This window comes from Schistocerca piceifrons, chromosome 7 (genome assembly GCF_021461385.2).
Source record: "Schistocerca piceifrons isolate TAMUIC-IGC-003096 chromosome 7, iqSchPice1.1, whole genome shotgun sequence".
Taxonomy (NCBI): Eukaryota; Metazoa; Arthropoda; class Insecta; order Orthoptera; family Acrididae; genus Schistocerca; species Schistocerca piceifrons.
Genome location: NC_060144.1, coordinates 299,461,508 through 299,482,792, shown reverse-complemented (window position 1 = coordinate 299,482,792; position 21,285 = coordinate 299,461,508).

The window sequence follows — 21,285 nt, the reverse complement described above, 5'->3', positions numbered from 1 at the left end:
ATGGAGGAATTGCAAAAAGAGAATAGGGACGAGGAGAATGAGGTGAACATAGAGAAGAGGAGGAGAAGGAGGAGGAGGAGGAAGCGTGTTCAATATATGTATGGAATGCGCACGTGGGCGGAGTCTCAGAGAAAAGGTTAGTAGTTAAATAATCGTAATACCAAAATATCCATCAAAACTCTGCTGTAACCCACGGTATTGGTGGAGCGTCACGTGACGCCTCTTCGATTCATAGAAGAGGTCTTGTAAAAATAATTTAGATTCGTGACCGAAACAGTTTTAAAGGTGTAAGATTTTTTCCGGTGAGCTTACGTGGTATGAGAAGGATGGTGTCCGATTGTCTGAACTGATCCGTTATTGGGTTGTAGTTGAGAGCGGCATCCTTTAGAAGCCGCGGGGCTGTCGGCGGAGCGGAACGACCGTCCCCGCCCCTATATTTAGCGGCGGCGCCGCCCCCGACGCGGCTGGCCCGGGGCCAACGCAGCCGCCCCCGGCCACGCAGCCGCAGCGGCGCCGCCTCCGGCGTGGCGTGGCGTGGCGTGGCACGGCGGCATAATTCGCTCGTTAGCCGCGGCCGACGCGCCTCGCCGACCACGACTGTGAGCGCAGGCCCAGCCAGCGTTACATCTGCGCCGGCACACTAACCACACCGGCGCGGCGGGCGGCGCTTTGCTCTCTGCGGAACAAAGTGGCTTGCTGCTCTACGAGGGCTACATTCCTTTCTTTTTCTTCTCGCCCCTTGTGGCGTTATTTAGGAACACTCTTTCTCATACCTTTACTTGGAATTATATCGCTCGCTGTAACATTTCTTTTCTTCCTCCTCTGCAGTAATTGTTTTAAAATCTAGCAGGGCTTGCAGAAAAGTGCATATGTACGCAAATGTGAGTTTGTGTGCACAGGTGCGTGCATGACTCGTGCAGAGACGCCCAGCCTTTCTGAGAGCATTACCGTTGAGTGTAATCAGATATTAACAACTACCTCCTCCCTCCTTCCACCGTCATGAACATTAGCGTGTAATTTAATTCTAGAGTGAAAAAGAATTTTCTTTGAACACTTTCATTTTTTAAATGAATTGGTATTTACTTTTTTCTGTTTTATCAGATCACGGACTAATAAGACAATTGGTACTACTCACTCTTAATATACTTTTATACACTGATGAAACAATTCTCTGTTCTTCATAGCGCGTGACATCTACAACTCATTCTCAGAAAAGAAAGCTAATTAGCCAAATTAAGAGCCGACATTTGTTACAAAACAAGCTCCCCCTCTCTGTAGTGCCGCTTGCATAACTCACAATCTGCACCCCTGTTTCAAATCACCAAAATTAAAATTTCTGCATTATACGAGATGTAGGGTACCTGTTGGTGCCGTGGTCTTCAGTCGGAAGACTGGTTTACTGCCTCCACTTCTTTACAGAAGAATGGGAAAACCGGTAAAAGCTGACCTCCGGTGAGATAAGTTTGTATTCCGGAGAGGTGTGGGGACTCACGAGGTAATCCTGACCCTAAGACTTAGCTTAGAAGATAGGTTAAGGAAAAGCAAACATACGTTTATAGCGACAGTGTTGACTGGAACACTCTCTTTGAAATTCTGAAGGTAGTGTTGGTAAAATACAGCGAGTGAAAGGCTATTTACAACCTGTACAGAAACCAGACGGCAGTTATAAGAGTAGAGGGGCATGAGAGGGAAGCACTGGTGGACTAGGTGCTGAACAGGCCTGTAACCCGTCCCAGATGTTATTCAATCTGTTCACTGAGCACGCAGTAAAGGAAACCAAAGAAAAATCTGGAGTGGGAATTGAAGTTCAGGGAAAAGAAATAAAACTTTGTGGTTTGCCGAGACATGTTAATTCTGTCAGATAGCAAAACACTTGGAACGGCAGTTGAACGGATGGGCAGTTGAAGAAACGGCACTGACTATGCGGTCATCCATGGTCAGACGCTGAAACGTTGATTAGCTCAAAAAATGGTTGAAATGGCTCTAAGCACTATGGGACTTAACATCTGAGGTCATCAGTCTCCTAGACATAGAACTACTTAAACCTAACTAACCTAAGGACAGCACACACATCCAAGACCGAGGCAGGATTCGAACCTGCGACCGTAGCAGCAGCGCGGTTCCGGAGAGAAGCGCCTAGAACCACTCGGCTACAAAGGCCGGCGTTGATTTGCTCAATAGGTTGTGTATCATCTGGACAGGGAGAAGAGTCCCATTCTGGCCTCGGCGCCTTCTTAAGCGTCGTTTAGGGAAGCGTTGTTTACGTGATCGTCTTTCCGTGTCCAAAGCCAGGAGGGAGTCGCGCCGGTCAGGCAGGAAGGCTGCGTCGAGACAACCAGAGAGTCGACCAAGGTGTCACGTTCGGCATGAGCATCGGCCACGGCCGCCGCCGGAACAACCACCGGAACTGAGGACATGGCTGACTTCACATTGTCAGTCACCTCGTTCGTAATCGGTTCAGGAAGGATTGGACCACCATTCATCCGATGTTCACATGATTCGAGAGCCGCCGGGCGGCCGAAGGCGGCTTAAGCGCCGTCGTATATGTGACCGGAGTATTGTAGACGGCATTTGAAGTACCACTCCTCCTGTTGGTAGCAGCGTTGTCCGTCGCTGTAGACCTTCAGACCGGTGGGAGCAGCCGTGCAGTCCGTGACATGGCGCCTCAAACCACGCGGCACTGATTTGTAACTTTTTTCCATACCCATAAGAAGTACGCGGCTGTCCGTCGTACACGATTACTGTCCGACATCCGTTAATGGTCAGATAAGATGGAACATGGTGAGCAGATGAACTTTGATGTGAATAATCCCTTTAAAAACAGGGTATGTGCGGAAGTGGGTCCAGTGTTCTGCCTTATGGTCATGGGCAACGCCGTATGGCAGCTATCACGTCCTCTGCAGGTACCTCGAATGGGAGTTCGAACACGCAAGTAGTTCTAATGCCCAACCCCGCATGTTCGGCTTTGGCCACGCCGACGCTACCGTCAGCGTGACGGAAACGGAGTCCCTGTTTGGTCGCGTTTAAAACGCGCTCGCGCGCAGCGTCATTGATCATTTTAACTTTGACTGTGTTACTGAAGTGGATACCCAGAAGTTTCGATGGCGGTATCTCCACTTCCTCATGAAGGAAACGTTCCGCATCTAAGGCTTTGGGTCTTGCATATTACAGACAAAAGTTGAAACTTTATGTCGATTTCCTAAACGTATTTTCCATGACCCGAATGCGCGAAGCCCGCAAGCAGGCTAAATTGTGGCACTGTACTTCTGCACTGCAGACTTACGATTTTCGGCCTCTCTGACATAAAGTTATATACGCCGTTACTTATCCAGCAGGGGATGTTATCTAAGGGTCTTTTGGAGTATTTAGCGGGAATTCTGTACGTCATGACTACGGTTCGGAAATTGGGGGCACTTAAAGCGCTGCGCGAGACTAAGGCGTAACTTCAGTAGATTTTCACTTACAGCTTTCGGCTTGGTAATTTCCGGACTAGGCTCCCTTGCTTAACACTGATACATTTACTCTTCTCCAACATTTCTGGAAGCTTGTAACATCATTATAGAACGAACCTGAAGTTGGAACACACATTATTGGTGAATCTCAGTGTGGTTCTTACTTACGAAAAGTCAGTTACCAACACGGATAAAGAACATCTCTCATGACCATGTTGCAAGAGTATCATTTGTCATCCTCCTGCCTTGATTTAGAAGTAACACGGAATAACAGAGTTACGGAGACTTTTCGGCAAGCAAACAGTTTTTTTGGCGTTCCATTAACCCACGACGGCTGTCAGCGAACAGGCAATTCGTCGAAGTTACTCTGCGGACTGAATTAAATATATGTGTTCTTTTAATGGTTATCCTGTGACTCCTGTGAGCAAAAAGAGGCGCATACCACCAGTTTGTTTCTTTTCAACTTTCTTTTGCTATCATTACGATGTCTGCTATTATCCAGAGTGCTTCGGAAGGAGTAAGCTGCCCTCTTAGTAAAAGTGATAAGTTTTGAACGTGACTGTGTGTTGTTTCAGAATTTATTTGGAGCTTTCCGTGCCTCGTGCCGCATCAAAGCACTTTCATAAAATGGGATGCCAGTAAAAGGATCTCCAATATGCGATATTTTGACGGTGAAGTTGCTGCCGCAGTCTTGTTTCCTACTTGGAAACTTCTGTTCTTCCCCCGCTTGCTTTCGCACAGCTGCATTCGAGGAGCGAGAGTGCACATGCCTTAGGCCGTATAGCGTCGTAAAAGCCGAGCCAGTTACTCCATGAGTAAACCGCATAGGGAAAAGATTACGGAAGTTATGACGGCTGAGATATAAAGGGAAATCATTTTGCAAGTAATGCCGTATGAGAAAGAGAAAGCTGTGTAGCGTACGAGACGTCATTTCCAAATGAGTTTCCCATTACCATATTATGTACATGAAAATTTAATATCAATACAGAATTACAAATACAATTAACAAGCTGTCCCAACACAACAAGAAAGTTATAAAAATACGAAATTTTCGATGCGAAACAGCTAAACTTCATGTATGTGCGACTTACACAAGCCTTCTCCTCACACAATTACCTGTCCACTAGATGCAGAACGAATGAATGGCCTTCCATCAAGATTGAGCAACGCGAAAGGTCTGATGCTGAAATTACTATCCATCCCACAATATACAGATCTGGCATTGTTTCGATGTCACCTCTGAAGAGAAGTATCCCTCAGGTATTCCGTCCGGTATTGCCTGCTTTGTCTTTATGAAATTAAGCCGGAAATTAATCCATTATGACACAAGTGTACTAGAAAAATATAAAAAGAGATCGATTAGGAACTAGCAGAGCTAATTTTCATTACATGTTACACAAAAATAATTGTTGAGCTGAAGGCAATATTTGGTGGTGTAGCCGGCTGGAGTGGCCGAGCGGTTCTGGGTGCTACAGTCTGGAACCGCGCGACCGCTACGGTCGCAGGTTCGAATCCTGTCTCGGGCATGGATGTGTGTGATGTCCTTAGGTTAGTTAGGTTTAAGTAGTTCTACGTTCTAGGGGACTGATAACCTTAGAAGTTAAGTCCCATAGTGGTCAGAGCCATTTGGACCATTTGGTGGTGTACCTCTTGAAACCTCCCCTTAGAAAAAGTAGTGAATTACTGTGCTGGTAAACCTCTTACGTTATTTGATTTTCAAACAGATGAGCAAACTGAACGTACTCAGAAATTTCTCTGTTTACTTATTCTGATCATCCCTAAACTGACACAATATTTTTAGCGCAACGCAATCTGACTCTCAATAATCCCTACAAAAGAATGGCCCTGACTAACAATAACCTATACCTTTCATGAATCTTCGTTACTCGAACTACAGCAATACAGCGAGCGCAAATACTGCCAGCTAAATAAAAGATTGTAACTACTGAAGGCACTAACTACTGATAGGCATAGTTAGCAAATGAAAGATTTTGATAGAGAACAAACAATGTATTTACCTTAATAGTGTCTTACAATTTTCGTTTTTCTGACGGATACACGTCCAGATCGTCCGCTCTCAAAACTCTGCCATCTCTCTTCCCAAATCCACCACTGCTGGCGGCTCACCTCCAACTACGCAAATCTACGCGCTGTTCACATCCAACTGCCCAACTCTACAATAGCGAATATTCCAACAATTCCAACCAGCCACAGACTGCACACGGCACAGCCAGTGATTTTCATATAGAGCGCTACGTGGCGTTACCAACGTAAAAGCCTAAACAGCCTACTTACACCCTTAACATGAAGTGTGTTGTGTGACTGACGTTACCTTCCATAACCCACAAAATAATTAATTCTAGTTTCACGAAGTTACAGAAAAGAACTTCCCACAAAATGTAATTTTATTAATGCACACTCGAAAGGAGGAGAAGATATGGGCTACTGGGCCATTAAGCTTTGCCAGTGGTATACAAGATGTGTACATTTGAGAGCTGAAGTAGTGAAGTAGCAGAGGAACAACTACGAAAAAAGACAAGACACAGAAGGAATCTTTGTAACATAGAAGATACTAAATTTAAATCATAGAAGGTGAAAATTTATGGCTGCAGTAAGTGAAGTAGCAAAAGGGAATATAAGCACTTAAAAATAAGAGATCGGCAATAGGTGCAAATTAGCAATGCAGGAATGGCTGGAACATAAATGCAAATCCTTAGAAGTATAATTGAGTACAGATAAGTAAATGCTGAAGATAGGAAAAGTAAAGAAACCTTTGAAGAAAATAGTGTGTATGAACGTCAAGAGTTCCAGTGGCAAGCCGATATTAAACAAAGAAGAAAAGGTTGAACTGTTTGAAGGAGGACATACAAGGGCAATACAAGGCTAACTAACCTCAAGGAAATATTATAGAATGAGAACAGGAAATAGAAGAAGATAAAATGTGGCACAAAACTGCGACATTAATATGACAGATAACTGAAAGATATAAGTCGAAACAAAGCCCCTTGAGTAGGCGACATTCCCTCAAAATTATTGAGATACTTATGAGAACATACTGTGATGAAACTATTGCACTAGACATACAAGAACAATCAAGGCAGAAAGGATGGAAAACAGGAAAACATTCTTTTGGAATCTCTAAGACGGTTGGGGGAAGTGGCAACAAAACGACTTTTCAAGTTGGTGTGTAGAATATATGACACTGGCAATATACGTCAGACTTCCAGAACAATATCATACACACAATCCCGATGATTGCAAAAGCCGTCAGGTGCGAGAATTATTGCACATTCAGCTTAACAGCTCATGCATCCAAGCTGCTGACACGAATAATATGCAGTAGAATCAAAACAAAATTGAGAAATCATTCAAAAGCCAAGATCGTTTAAATACTGTTTACTGGATAACCGGTTTCAACACACTAAAGGTACCATCATCGGATCCGAATGTAGCTTAACATTGTGATGGCACCTTTAGTGTATTGAAGCCGGTTATCCAGTAAACAGTATTTAAGCGATCTTGGCTTATGAATTATTTCTACAACAGAGTGATTGCCCCACTAGGCACTAAGTGTTCATTACAAAATTGAGAATCTGTTACATGAAGAGCAATTTAACTTTGGAAACGGTAAGGGCCCGGGGGAGACAGTTCAATTTGACAATGAAAGCAAGACTGAAGAAAAATCAAGACACAGTAAGCGGATCTGTCGACAGGAAAAAGCGTTTGACACTGTAAAATTGTGCAAGATATTCGAAATTCTGAGAAAAAATGAGGTAAGTTATGGTGAAAGATGGGTAAGAAGCAGTATATAAAAGAACCCAAAGGGAACAGTAAGACTGGAAAACCAAGAACGAAGTGCTCAGATTTAAAAATTTGTAGGCCCGTGATGCAATCTTTTGCCTCTAGTGTTCAATCTATACATCGAAGAAGCAATGAGATAACATTCGCTGATGACATTGGTACCCTTAGTGAAAGTGAAAAAGAATTACAGGATTGGTTGAATGGAATGAACAGCCTAATGAGTATAGAATGTAGCTTCAGAGAAAATCGAAGAAAATAATGAGAAGTAGCACAAATGGGAACAGCGAGAAAAATCAGAATTGGTGATAACGAAATAGATGAAGTAAGGAATTCTGCTACCTGAACAGCAAAATAATCCATGACAGACGGAGGAAGGAGGACATAAAAAGCAGAATAGAACTGGCAAAATGGGCATTCCTGGACAAGAGAAGTCTACTGGTACGAAACACAGATCTTAATTTGAGAAAGAAATTTCTGAGAATGTAGGTTTCGAGCACAGCGCTGTATGGCGGTGAAACATGGACAGTGGTAAAACTGGAACAGAAGCGAATCGAAGCATTTAAGATGATGTGCTACAAAAGAGTACTGAAAATAGGGTGGAGTGATAAGGTAAAAAATTGGGTGGTTCTCCCCAAAATCGGCGAAGAAAGAATGTACGGAAAATACTGACAAGAAGAGAGGACAGGGCGATAGGACATACGTTAGTACATCAGGGAATAACTTCCTTGGTACTTGGAGGAACTACTGATGGTAAAAGTGGGAGCTACAGAGGGTAAAAACTATAGAGCAATACAGGTATTGGAATGCATCCAGCAAATAATTCAGGACCTCGGTTTCAAGTGCTTCTGCGAGATATAAAAGTAAGAGAGGAATTCATCGTCCGTTAGAAGACCGGTTTAACAGCTCTCTCCACGATAGTGTAGCTCGTTCACGTGTTTATTTTCAGTATATACATAACTACTGCACCTTGCATCAGTTTAAACCTATTTATTTGGTTACTGTGGCCAAGCTTTGGTCTCCCTCTTCAAGTTTTACACCCTAGGATTCACTCCATTATCAATTTCAGGACTCCTTGACGCTTCAGAAGGTGTCCTGTCAACCAGTCCATTCTTTAAATAAAAATGTGTCATACATCTCTTTTCTCCTCTCTTCGTTAGTTATATCCACATCTAATTTCCATAATTCTTCTTTAGCATCATACTTCAAAAGTTTCTATGTCCATGTTTCACTCTTGAGAGAGCTACATCTTAGGCACACACCTTCAGAAAATACTTAACACTCGATAGTTAAAAAAATTATTGCTTTAGCCAGTCTGCGTTCTATATCCTCTCCCGTTCAGCTATCGTCAGTTTCTTGCTGCTCAAATAATGCTTTCAATCTCTCCTTTCGTATTCTAATTCCTTCAGCATCCATTTATGTAATTTTATTTGACTACATTATAGTTCCCGTGTTTTGGTTTTGTTGATAGTCATCTTATAACTTCTTTACGAGGCACCGTCAGTTCCGTTCAGTCGTTCTTCCAAGTCCTTTACCATCTCTGACAGAATTATCTCGAAGGTTTTACTTCTACTTCTTAAATATTAATTTCTTTTGCTAATATCTCTATAGTTTTGTGTACCGCTTGTGAAACACACAGACTGAATAATGTGGCGATAGGTTACAATCCCGTTCTGCTCCTTTCTCAAGTAGTAAGACTGAAAATTTTGCTCTGATGTACAGCAGGGTGGAACTACACGTACACACACACACACACACACACACACACAGGGAGAAGAAAACCGACAAACTGCAGGGACGGATTCCTGACTGGAAACGAAGGAAAAGAGGTCCTATAAAAATGTGTCCGGAAATGCATCGTTGCCACGGCAGATGGCGCTGACGAATGAGGTTCCTCTGACCGCACGCCGCATTATAGTCATTCCATAAGATTATGCACATTGGTGATGCCAGTTCTGGTAAAGGTTGCTTCATCAGTAAAGAGAACTGATGACAGAAACCTCATAATTGTGATGGTCTGGTGCAAAAGCAGTCGAAAAGTCCTTCCAGTAGATGGGGAACCTGCTGGTGGTAATCCTTGCACTCGTTGCAGGTCATATCGATAGTAGCGGCTGTCGTGCAGAATATAAATAATCGTACTTTGGCTTACATCATGTTGGCGGGCGACTTGTCTGGAGCTTGTACTACCGTTAGTCTCAATATCCTGCAGAAGCCGTTCCTCCAGATCTGGTATACGCACAGTCCACCGTCTCGTTGCACGTTCGTCTGTGTTGTTGTTGTTGTTATGGTCTTCAGTCCTGAGACTGGTTTGATGCAGCTCTCCATGCTACTCTATACTGTGCAAGCTTCTTCATCTCCCAGTACCTACTGCAGCCTACATCCTTCTGAATCTGCTTAGTGTATTCATCTCTTGGTCTCCCTCTACGATTTTTACCCTCTACGCTGCCCTCCAATACTAAATTTGTGATCCCTTGATGCCTCAGAACATGTCCTACCAACCGATCCCTTCTTCTAGTCAAGTTGTGCCACAAACTCCTCTTCTCCCCAATTCTATTCAGTACCTCCTCATTAATTATGTGATTTACCCATCTAATCTTCAGCATTCTTCTGTAGCACCACATTTCGAAAGCTTCTAGTCTCTTCTTGTCTAAGCTATTTATTGTCAACGTTTCACTTCCATACATGGCTACACTCCATACAAATACTTTCAGAAACGACTTCCTGACATTTAAATCTATACTAGATGTTAACAAATTTCTCTTCTTCAGAAACGCTTTCCTTGCCATTGCCAGCCTACATTTTATATCCTCTCTACTTCGACCATCATCAATTATTTTTCTCCCCAAATAGCAAAACTCCTTTACTACTTTAAGTGTCTCATTTCCTAATCTAATTCCCGCAGCGTCACCCGACTTATTTCGACTACATTCCATTATCATCGTTTTGCTTTTGTTGATGTTCATCTTATACCCTCCTTTCGAGACGCTGTCCATTCCGTTCAACTGCTCTTCCAAGTCCTTTGCTGTCTCTGACAGAATTACAATGTCATCGGCGAACCTCAAAGTTTTTATTTCTTCTCCATGGATTTTAATACCTACTCCGAATTTTTCTTTTGTTTCCTTTAGTGCTTGCTCAATATACAGATTGAATAACATCGGGGAGAGGCTATAACCCTGTCTCACTCCCTTCGCGACCAGTGCTTCCCTTTCATGCCATCTGGTTTCCGTACAAATTGTAAATAGCCTTTCGCTCCCTGTAGTTTACACCTGCCACCTTCAGAATTTGAAAGAGAGTATTCCAGTCAACATTGTCAAAAGCTTTCTCTAATTCTATAAATGCTAGAAACGTAGGTTTGCCTTTCCTTAATCTCTCTTCTAAGATAAGTCGTAGGGTCAGTATTGCCTCACGTGTTTCAACATTTCTACGGAATCCAAACTGATCTTCCCCGAGGTCGGCTTCTACTAGTTTTTCCATTCGTCTGTAAGGAATTCGCGTTAGTATTTAGCAGCCGTGACTTATTAAACTGATAGTTCGGTAATTTTCACATCTGTCAACACCTGCTTTCTTTGGGATTGGAATTATTATTCTTGAAGTCTGAGGGTATTTCGCCTGTCTCATACATCTTGTTCACTAGACGGTAGAGTTTTGTCAGGTCTGGCTCTCCCAACGCTGTCAGTAGTTCTAATGGAATGTTGGCTACTCCCAGGGCCTTGTTTCGAATCAGGTCTTTCAGTGCTCTATCAAACTCTTCACGCAGTATCATATCTCCCATTCCATCTTCATCTACATCCTCTTCCATTTCCATAATATTGTCCTCAACTAAATCGCCCTTGTATAGACCCTCTATATACTCCTTCCACCTTTCTGCTTTCCCTTCTTTGCTTAGAACTGGGTTTCCATATGAGCTCTTGATATTCATACAAGTGGTTCTCTTTTTTCCAAAGGTCTCTTTAATTTTCCTGTAGCCGGTATCTATCTTACCCCTAGTGAGATAAGCCTCTACATCCTTACATTTGTCCTCTAGCCATCCCTGCTTAGCCATTTTGCACTTCTTGTCGATATCATTTTTGAGACGTTTGTATTCCTTTTTGCCTGCTTCATTTACTGCATTTTTATATTTTCTCCTTTCATGAATTAAATTCAATATTTCTTCTGTTACCCAAGGGTTTCTACTAGCTCTCGTCTTTTTACCTATTTGATCGTCTGCTTCCTTCACTATTTCATCCCTGAAAGCTACCCATTCTTCTTCTACAATATTTCTTTCCCCCATTTCTGTGATTTGTTTCCTTATGGTCTCCCTGAAACTCTGTACAACCTCTGGTTTAGTCAGCTTATCCTGGTCCCATCTCCTTAAATTCCCACCTTTTTGCAATTTCTTCAGTTTTAATCTACAGTTCATACCAACAGATTGTGGTCAGAGTCCACATCTGCACCTGGAAACGTCTTATAATTTAAAACCTGGTTCCTAAATCTCTGTCTTACCATTATATAATCTATCTGATACATTTTAGTATCTCCAGGGTTCTTCCATGTATACAAACTTCATTCATGATTCTTGAACCAAGTGTTAGCTACGATTAAGTTGTGCTCTGTGCAAAATTCTACCAGGCGGCTTCCTCTTTCATTTCTTAGCCCTAATCCATATTCACCTACTATGTTTCCTTCTTTTCCTTTTTCTACTGTCGAATTCCAGTCACCCATGACTATTAAATTTTCGTCTCCCTTCACTGCCTGAATAATTTCTTGTACCTGATCATACATTTCATCAATTTTTTCATCATCTGCAGAGCTAGTTGGCATACAGACTTGTACTACTGTAGTAGGCGTGGGCTTCGTGTCTATCTTGGCCACAATAATGCGTTGACTATGCTGTTTGTAGTAGCTTACCCGTACTTCTATTTTTTTTATTCATTATTAAACCTACTCCTGCATTACCGCTATTTGATTTTGTATTTATAACCCTGTATTCAACTGAGCAAAAGTCTTGTTCCTCCTGCCACCGAACTTCACTAATTCCCACTATATCTAACTTTAACTTATGCATTTCCCTTTTTAAATTTTCTAACCTACCTGCCCGGTTAAGGGATCTGACATTCCACGCTCAGATCCGTAGAATGCCAGTTTTCTTTCTCCTGATACCGACGTCCTCTTGAGTAGTCCCCGCCCGGAGATCCGAGCTGCGTTAATGACATAGCCTGCTAGACACAAGATGAATTTTCATTCGTCAGCTCCGTATACGGTTGACACATGTTAATACGAGTCTGCGTTTGTGTTACAGAGAACTTCAAGTTTTCCAATTGCGCAACATACCGCAAGTACACGTCTGCGAACCGCAAGCAGCGGCCAAGTGCGCAGCAGCGGGCTGGCTCGTCGCGCGCAGGCGGCACGCGCGCACGCCTCGGCGTCAGGCGTCACCTCAGTAATTTGTGTTTCCGGCGTCGTGCTGACCGCAGCGCAGCGAGCGCCGGCCGCGCACCGCCCACGCGCGTCGCGAAGTGCCCGCATCCGGTGGGCGGCGGCAGCGCACGGCGCCCCGGCTTACCGCTCTCGCCAACGACGCCCGCAAGCTGGGCCGGCCAGTCGCAACAGTGCCAGAGAGTCGGTTTCTGTAAACGCTGGTTGTAAGCGTACCGAACAAAACAATTTGTTAACATCATGAGCCACCACGCCAGTACTGTGTGCTTTTACAACTGCTTCCATTCTACGAGGAAGAGTGACAGAGTTTATCCACATATGCCATATAAGGCTAAAGCCACTCATTCATGATTACACCCGCAGGGCTACCAACTGCTCGATTGCTATCCTTCAGCATCTGTTACAAATAGACCCAGAGATTTTTTTTTATGATATTAAGATTGGTGACTGAGCGGAAGTGCAAAATTGCTAAGCAGGAGTGGCTGGAGGACCAAATGTAAGAATTTAAAAGCGTTTATTACCAGGAGACAGAAACACCGAAGAGCCGAAGAAACTTGTACCTGCCTAATATCGCCGGCCGTGGTGGTCGAGCGGTTCTAGGCGCTACAGTCTGGAACCGCGCGACCTCTACGATCGCAGGATCGAATCCTGCCTCGGGCATGGATGTGTGTGATGACCTTAGGTTACTTAGGTTTAATTAGTTCTAAGTTCTAGGGGACTGATGAACTCAGAAGTTAAGTCCCATAGTGCACAGAGCCTGCCTAGTACCGTGTAGGGCCCCGCGATCACGCAGAAGTGCTGCAACACGACGTGGCATGGACTCGACTAATGCCTGAATTAGTGCTAGCGGAATTGACACCATGAATCCTGCAGGGCTGTCCATAACGAGTACGAGGGGGTGGATATCTCTTCTGAACACGTTGCAAGGCATCCGAAATATGCTCAACATTCCAGAATGAGACTTTCACTCTGCAGCGGAATGTGCGCTGATATGAAACTTCCTGGCAGATTAATACTGTGTGCCGGACCGAGACTCGAACTCGGGACCTTTGCCTTTCGCGGGCAAGTGCTCTGTGAAGTTTGGAAGGTAGGAGACGAGGTACTGGCTGAAGTAAAGCTGTGAGAACGGGGCGTGAGTCGTGCTTTGGTAGCCCAGTTGGGAGAGCACTTGCCCGCGAAGGGCAAAGGTCCGAGTTCGAGTCTCGGTCCGGCACACAGTGTTAATCTGCCAGGAAGTTTCATGCTCAACATTGTTTATGTCAGGGGAGTTTGGTGGCCAGCGGAAGTGTTTAAACTCAGAAGAGTGTCCCTGGAGCCACTCTGTAGCAATTCTGGACGTGTGGGGTGTCGCATTGTCCTGCTGGAATTGCCAAAGTCCGTCGGAATGCATAATGGACACGAATGGCTGCAGGTGATTTCACAGGATGCTTATGTACGTGTCAGCTGTCAGAGTCGTTTCTAGACGTATCAGGGCTCCCACGTCACTCCCACTGAACACGCCCCACACCATTACAGAGCCTTCACCAGCTTGAACAGTCCACTGCTGACATGCAGGGTCCATGGATTCATGAGGTTGTTTCCATAACCGTGCACGCCCATCCTCTCGATACAAATTGAAAAGAGAGCCGTCCGACCAGGCAACATGTGTCCAGTGTTTCCAGTCATCAAAGTCCAATGTCGCTGTTGACTGGCCCAGAAGAGGCGTAAGGCTTTGTGTCGTGCTGTCATCAAGGGTACACGAGTGGGTCTTCGGCTCCTAAAGCCCATATCGATGATGTTTCGTTGAATGGTTCGCACGCTGACATGGCCCAGGATTGAAATCTGCAGAAATTTGCGAAAGTTCTGTCAGTTTCAGCGATTCTCTTCAGTCATCGTTGGTCCCGTTCTTGCAATATCTCTTTCTGGCCACAGCGATGTTGCAGATCTGATGTTTTACAAGATTCCTGATATTCAGGGTACTGTCGTGAAATGGTCGTACGGAAAAATCCTCACTTCATCGGTACCTCGTGTGCCGACTACAACACCACGTTCAGACCCACTTAGATGTTGATCACCCGGCATTATAGCAGCAGTAACCGATCTAACTACTGCGCCAGACACTTGTTGTCTTATATAGGTGTTGCCGACCGCAGCGCCGTAATCTGCCTATTTTCATATCTCTGTATTTGAATAAGCATGCCTAGACCAGTTCTTTGGAGGTGCTTTCAAGAAAATTGAAGAGCCTTCTGGAGAAAAGAGAAACATCTGTATGATCATCAAGAGCCCAGATGGAAAACTAGTACTAAGCAATTAAGGGAAAGCTGAAAGGTGGAAGGTTGAAGAATTGTGTAGCGGAGCTATACAAGGGAAAAGATTTTCAAAGCAGTATTGTAGAAATATAAGAGGACGGACATGAAGATGAGATGGGAGTTATGACACTGGCAGAAGAATGTGACAGAGCACTGAAACATAAGTCGAAACAAGTCCCCGAAGTAGACGATACCCATGAGTGTGCCAGCTGTGACAAAACTATTCCACTTGGTGTGCAAGGTATGAAACGTAGTAAACACCCTTACACTTAAGGAGAATTTAAAGAAATTAGGAGCTGACAGGAGTGAATATTACCTAAATATCACTTTAACAAAATCATTGTCGCAAAACAGTACTAAGAATTATTTACAGAAGAATGGAAAACTGGTAGACATCGGACACGGGGGAAGGTCAGTTTGGGTGCCTGAGAAGGAACACGTCAGTCAGTCCTGACCTTATGACTTATCTTAGAAGGTAGTTCAGTTTAAGACATTCGTAGACTTACAGAAAGCTTTCGACAATATTGACTGGAATACTCTCTTTGAAATTCTGAAGGTAGCAGGGGTAAAATACAGAGAAATTAAAAAGTTGTACAGAAAGAGACAGCAAAGTCGAAGAGCACGAAATGGAATTTGCGGTTAAGAAGGAAATGAGACGTAGTTTCAGTCTATGCCCAGTGTTATCTAATCTATATATTGAGCAAGTAGTTAATAAAACTAGAGAAAAATTTGGGTTGACTTTATAATTCTGTCAGAGGAAGCAAAGAATTTGGAAGAGCAGTTGAACAAAATGGCAGTGTTTGGAAAGAGGATACAAGATTAACATCCACAAAAGCATAACTAGTATACTGGAAAGTAATCGAATTAATGAGGTGATGTCGAGGGAGTTACACAAGGAAACGACACACTAAAAGTACCGTAGTAGAGGAGTTTTGCTATTTGGGCAGTAAAATAACTGATGTTCGCCGAAGTACAGAAGACACAAAATGTAGACTGTCAATGCTGAGAAAAGTGTTGCTGAAGAAGAGAAATTTGTTATAACAGATTTGAATGTTAAGAAGCCTTTCCTGAAGGTGTTTGTGTGGAGTGTAGCCACGTATGGCAGTGAAACATGGACGATTAACAGTTTAGACAAGAAGAAAATAGAAGCTTTTGAAATGTGGTGCTACAGGAGAATGCTGAAGATTAGATGGAGAGCTCACGTCGCTAATGAGGAGATACTGAACAGATCTGGAGAGAAAAGACATTTGTGACATAACTCGACTAAAAGAAGGGAACGTTTGATAGGGCACATTCTCAGACCTCAAGGTATCACCAATTTAGTACTGGAGGGATTAGTGAGGAGTAGATCAAGAGAATACTGTAAGCAGGTTCAAAATGATGTAGGCTGCAATAGTTACTCTGAGATGAAGTAGCTTCCGCAGGATAGAGCAGCATCGAGACCTGCATCGCATCAGTCTTCGGGCTGAAGACCACAACAATAACACCACCAACAACATCTAGGCACAGCTAAGCATAGCACTCGGTTTCTGTTTGACAAGGATAATGTATCCACATCTGTTCTAGCTGATCACTGTTTCTCAAAAAATACTACAACCACAGACCTTTACATTTTGACTTTCATTCAACTGAAGTGTTTTGTTATGTTTGTAGACTCACTGTTAATGAACAACGTTTGAAACTAGTAGTGCTCGGTGGTACGATGTTTGTCTTCATATTAACAAGCAAGTGTGTGTACTTTGATCGTTACTGTCGTCTGCACGCTAACTGTACACCTCCGATAATGCTTCTTTTCTTTATCTTTTCCGACCCAGCAGTTTCCAGAGAAGGGTTCTCCAACCCAATCTGATACGTTTGTGGTTCTCTAACCCCTAACATATATGTCTTCAATTCCCTTCTCGTATGTTAACTAAGGCTACATGTGTTTCAGCGTAAAAATGCAGTATAACAGTTTCCAAAGAAACAGGTAAGCGCATAATTCCGACGGTGTGACTGCTTTAAAATATGTTTTAACGAGCTCCTCGTCCAGGCGCTGTAGGCACAAGGGATGTCTACCGGCCGCCGTGTTATCCTCTGCCGTGTGACGTCATACGGATGCAGTATGAGGCATGTGGTCAGCATACCGCTCTCCCGGCCGTTTTGCTGACTTTTCAGACCCTGGAGCCGCTACGTCACAATATAGTAGCTTCTCAATTGGCATCTCGGGCTTAGTGCAGTTCTTCCACGAACGAAGAATCCTAGACGGTACCGGGAATAGAACCCTGGTCCTCCGCATAGCAGCGATCTAAGGTGACCCTCAGTTACGGAGGCAGACTTAAGCATGATGGGGAAAACATAAAACAGTGTTCTCGCAATCACGGGGACTGAGCTTTAAATTCATAAAAAAAACGTTTCGAAGTACTAGAAGAACTATGATTTATGCCAGTTACTTGCTAACAAATTATTATCAAAAACACATATTCTGTTGACTGATAAGTGGATAGCCTAAATTTCAGTAGAAATTATTGTAATTTGTTGTGGGATAGTTTAACAGCTACATGTTTTTCCATGACACGTACAAGCAAAATACTGTAGTAAATGAATTTGTCACCATTCTGAAGCTTTGTTTGAACACTACAGTGCTTTAACAGACACGGTACTATTGCAGCTACATGACGCTGCCTTCCTCCGACTTTTTGAATTGACTTATCCTGCCCGTAATAGTTTAACGTGGGACTGCATAGCACAATGTCTCATTTTGAGCGTTAACAGACATTAACTGTTAAGAAAGACGTTATACACAACAAACAATAGTCCTAGGACAGAAAGGATGAAACCCGAGACGATTTCTTGAAACTGACTGGGATCTATCCCGCCTGGCAATTTACCACTAAGCCATCTATCCATTTTTAAGAAAAACAGCCATGTGAAATGTGGACCAACCTGATTGCTGGCATAAAGAGACTACTAATGAAAGTCCGAAAGAAAACGTAACTATGGAAAAGACAAACGCTGGTAATTTAAATGGAAGTGGGAATACGAGTGGTACCCAGGAGGTAGAAAATATTTAGTGGAGCTCCCTGTCTGAATAGAGATAAAATGAAATGCCAGACAGAAAACAGCTCGGTGAAAAAACGGAAGTTGAATTGAATGCGACTGACTATAATAAACGAGAAATTATCACTTCTGATGCAATACTGAATACAACCCACAGGAGAGACTCTCGAGTGCCTAGAAAAAGTAAGTACTACTTCAGGTCTTCCGGGAACATACAGTAGTGAAAGAATCCGGAGAATGAAACAGAAGGAGAAGGAAAGAATGAGGAAGAGAATTGGTGGGGGAGGGGTGGGGTGAGCGAGGGAGGGAAAGAAGTGGAGCAGGGGGCAAGAGTCGGCTGGCCACATTAAGTGCTAATGCCGGACACGATACGCTGAGCTCGCTACAGGCCCAAGATCGATGGGTCGATGTACGGGCCAGTATCGAGCGGTAGGTGCCGGGTCGCGGCTGTGCATCGGGTCGACGGGAGGTCAGCCCGCGACCTGCGCGCCGCGCTGCCACGGAACGCTGCCAACTGCCCGCCAAGCTTGACCTGCCGGAGGTCTTACGGAAGGAGTGCGCTACATTTGCTTCTCGACATACGACCATCATAACTAAAGGTTTCAATAAAACTGTTTTTAGTTTTAGGCAGCGAATTCTGGGCACTAAATCTCAACTGTAACGCTGACGATTTGTGGAACGCTGCCAACTGCCCGTGACGCTTGTGTTACCGGAGATCTTACGGAAGGGTTGTGCTACATTTACTCCTCGACGTACGGCCATCATATCTCAAGGTTTCAATAAAATAGGTTTTAGTTTTAGGCAGCGAATTCTGGACACTGTAACGCTGATATTTAGACCGTCTTTTATAGCCTTTCTCCTCAGGGAAACTAAACAGCTACACCCCCCCCCCCCCCCCTGAAGATGATCGCCGACAACGTTGTCGAACCATCAATTTCTTCGTTGTTTTAGTGTCATAATGACGTCGCCTAACATCTTAAGGATTTGGTTAAAACTGACAGAGATCGTGAAGTCTACGCACTTACCGTATTAACTAAACGCAAGGCCCATTTAAAATGAGATCTTCCCCTTCCTTCTAGGAATAATTCATAATGTTTCATCTTTAACGCTAAGCGCCGACGTTGTGGCCGAGCGGTTCTAGGCACTTCAGTCCGAGCCGCGCGACTGCTACGGTCGCAGGTTCGAATCCTACCTCGGGCATGGATGTGTGTGATGTCCTTAGGTTAGTTAGGTTTAAGTAGTTCTAAGTTCTAGGGGACTGATGACCTCAGCAGTTAAGTCTCATAGTGCTCAGAGCCTTTTGAACCATTTATAAGCAGGCCGCGGTGGTCTCGCGGTTCTAGGCGCTCAGTCCGGAGCCGCGCACCTGCTACGGTCGCAGATTCGAATCCTGCCTCGGGCATGGATGTGTGTGATGTCCTTAGGTTAGTTAGGTTTAAGTAGTTCTAAGTTCTAGGGGACTGATGACCTCAGATGTTAAGTCCCATAGTGCTCAGAGCCATTTGACCCATTTTTGACCATTTATAACGCTAAGCGGTTATCTCGAAACCTGGAACACGGTAGGGGTAGTTGGTTGCCTATATAACGGCTTCTAGCGGATACAAAAATTTGATTTGCACTATTTCCTAAATTTACTGACCAAATTTAAAAATTTAAAATGCTCTCGTAACCTATTGATACTCATTATGAGTTGTAATATTATGTTCCAAATGTAATACAATAAGACGACTATTACAGTTTGTTTGTCTTGAAGCAGCACAACCGATGGCCTGCAAATACCCGGACTTTATTCAGGCAGTGTTTGAGAATGAAATCACTTAGTGACTTCCCACCAATTTTCCACATAATTACAAACCCTTACGAGAAATTTTCTTGCTGACACCATCAGACAAAATAATGAAAGAAAAGTTTGTCGCTTACTACATTTTCGTTGTTCATGCAGTCAAACTTCAGCATCAGGCATTTAGTTTTAACTTTTTACTTCGTTACTATCGACTCTATTCTCAATACAGTGTCCAGTCAGTAGCCGCATACTCGTATACAATTGAATGTATGGGGAAAATTATATCATTGTACGAGACGTAGTTTAGGAGATCTAACGTCAGAAACGTTGAGATGCGTGAAAAAAACTAGCTTCTCTTTAAAAAGGAGCGCAAATTACACAGAATACGTTCATCCAACGTTTCGTAATGAGATGACTTTGCGACTTCTGACCAACTGTAAGCAAAATTTCGAACTTTTGGTATCCTTTTTCTTGTCTGTATGTTTAAAGTCAAATATTTAACACATGAACTCATTTGCAAAGTAATCAGATGTTTGAAGCTATTTTGTACATGGAAGTTCGATCCTTGATAAAAATAGAGCGTTTACGCTTATGAGCTATGTATCTACCAGTACTGCCAACAAACAACAAATACGCAATGGTGTGGCATCTGTCGTTATACTTAAACACTATCCATCGTTAATCTAAATCTATAGGGATATGAGAACGTATCAGTGTAGTAAATTATACTTAGCACCAGGATGTGATGTATATTGGTACAGTCTGGTGCAATAGATTCGCTGGGGTTCATCCTGCGCTCATTTAGATATTGATAAGTGTTACATTATACATGAATTCCTTCAACAGAATTTCGGAAGTTATTCAAGAATACTTTCTGAGAAGGTTCTTACAATAGAGCAGTAGTTCCGGTACCTCATCAATCAGTTACTATTTTATTTTATTTGATTGCATACCCCCACTTATTTTTGCATCTGTATTCGGAACAATATTGCAAATCTGGACGACAAAATTATTCCACTCACGTTAATTGCTGTTGTAAAAGTAACGCCCACTTTCCTCTTCGACCGCCGCCCGGAGTGGCTGCGCGGTTTGAGGCGCCATGTCACGGATTGCGCAGCCCCTCCTGCCGAAGGTTCGAGTCCTCCCTCGGGCATATGTGTGTGTGTGTGTGTGTGTTGTTCTTAGCATAATTTGGTTTAAGTAGTGTTTAAGTCTAGGAATCGAGACCTCAGCGGTTTGGTCCCTTAGGAATTCACACAAATTTGAACATTTGAACCTCTTCGACCTCGAGCTTGCATTTAGTACTGACCAGTTCAGCCTAGGATTGGTTTTTCAGACAGCGTTAATCGTTCGTTAACTGTGATGCATATCAGTATGGACATACTTACTTGTGAAGAGTTGGCCGATTAGCAGCTCGTGTGTAGGTTCACTGAATGCAGTGGAAAAGCTGCACAATTAAGGTACGTTGTCGCAAGAGTGTACATGTTTCGTCAGAGGGTTATTGCCGTACTAT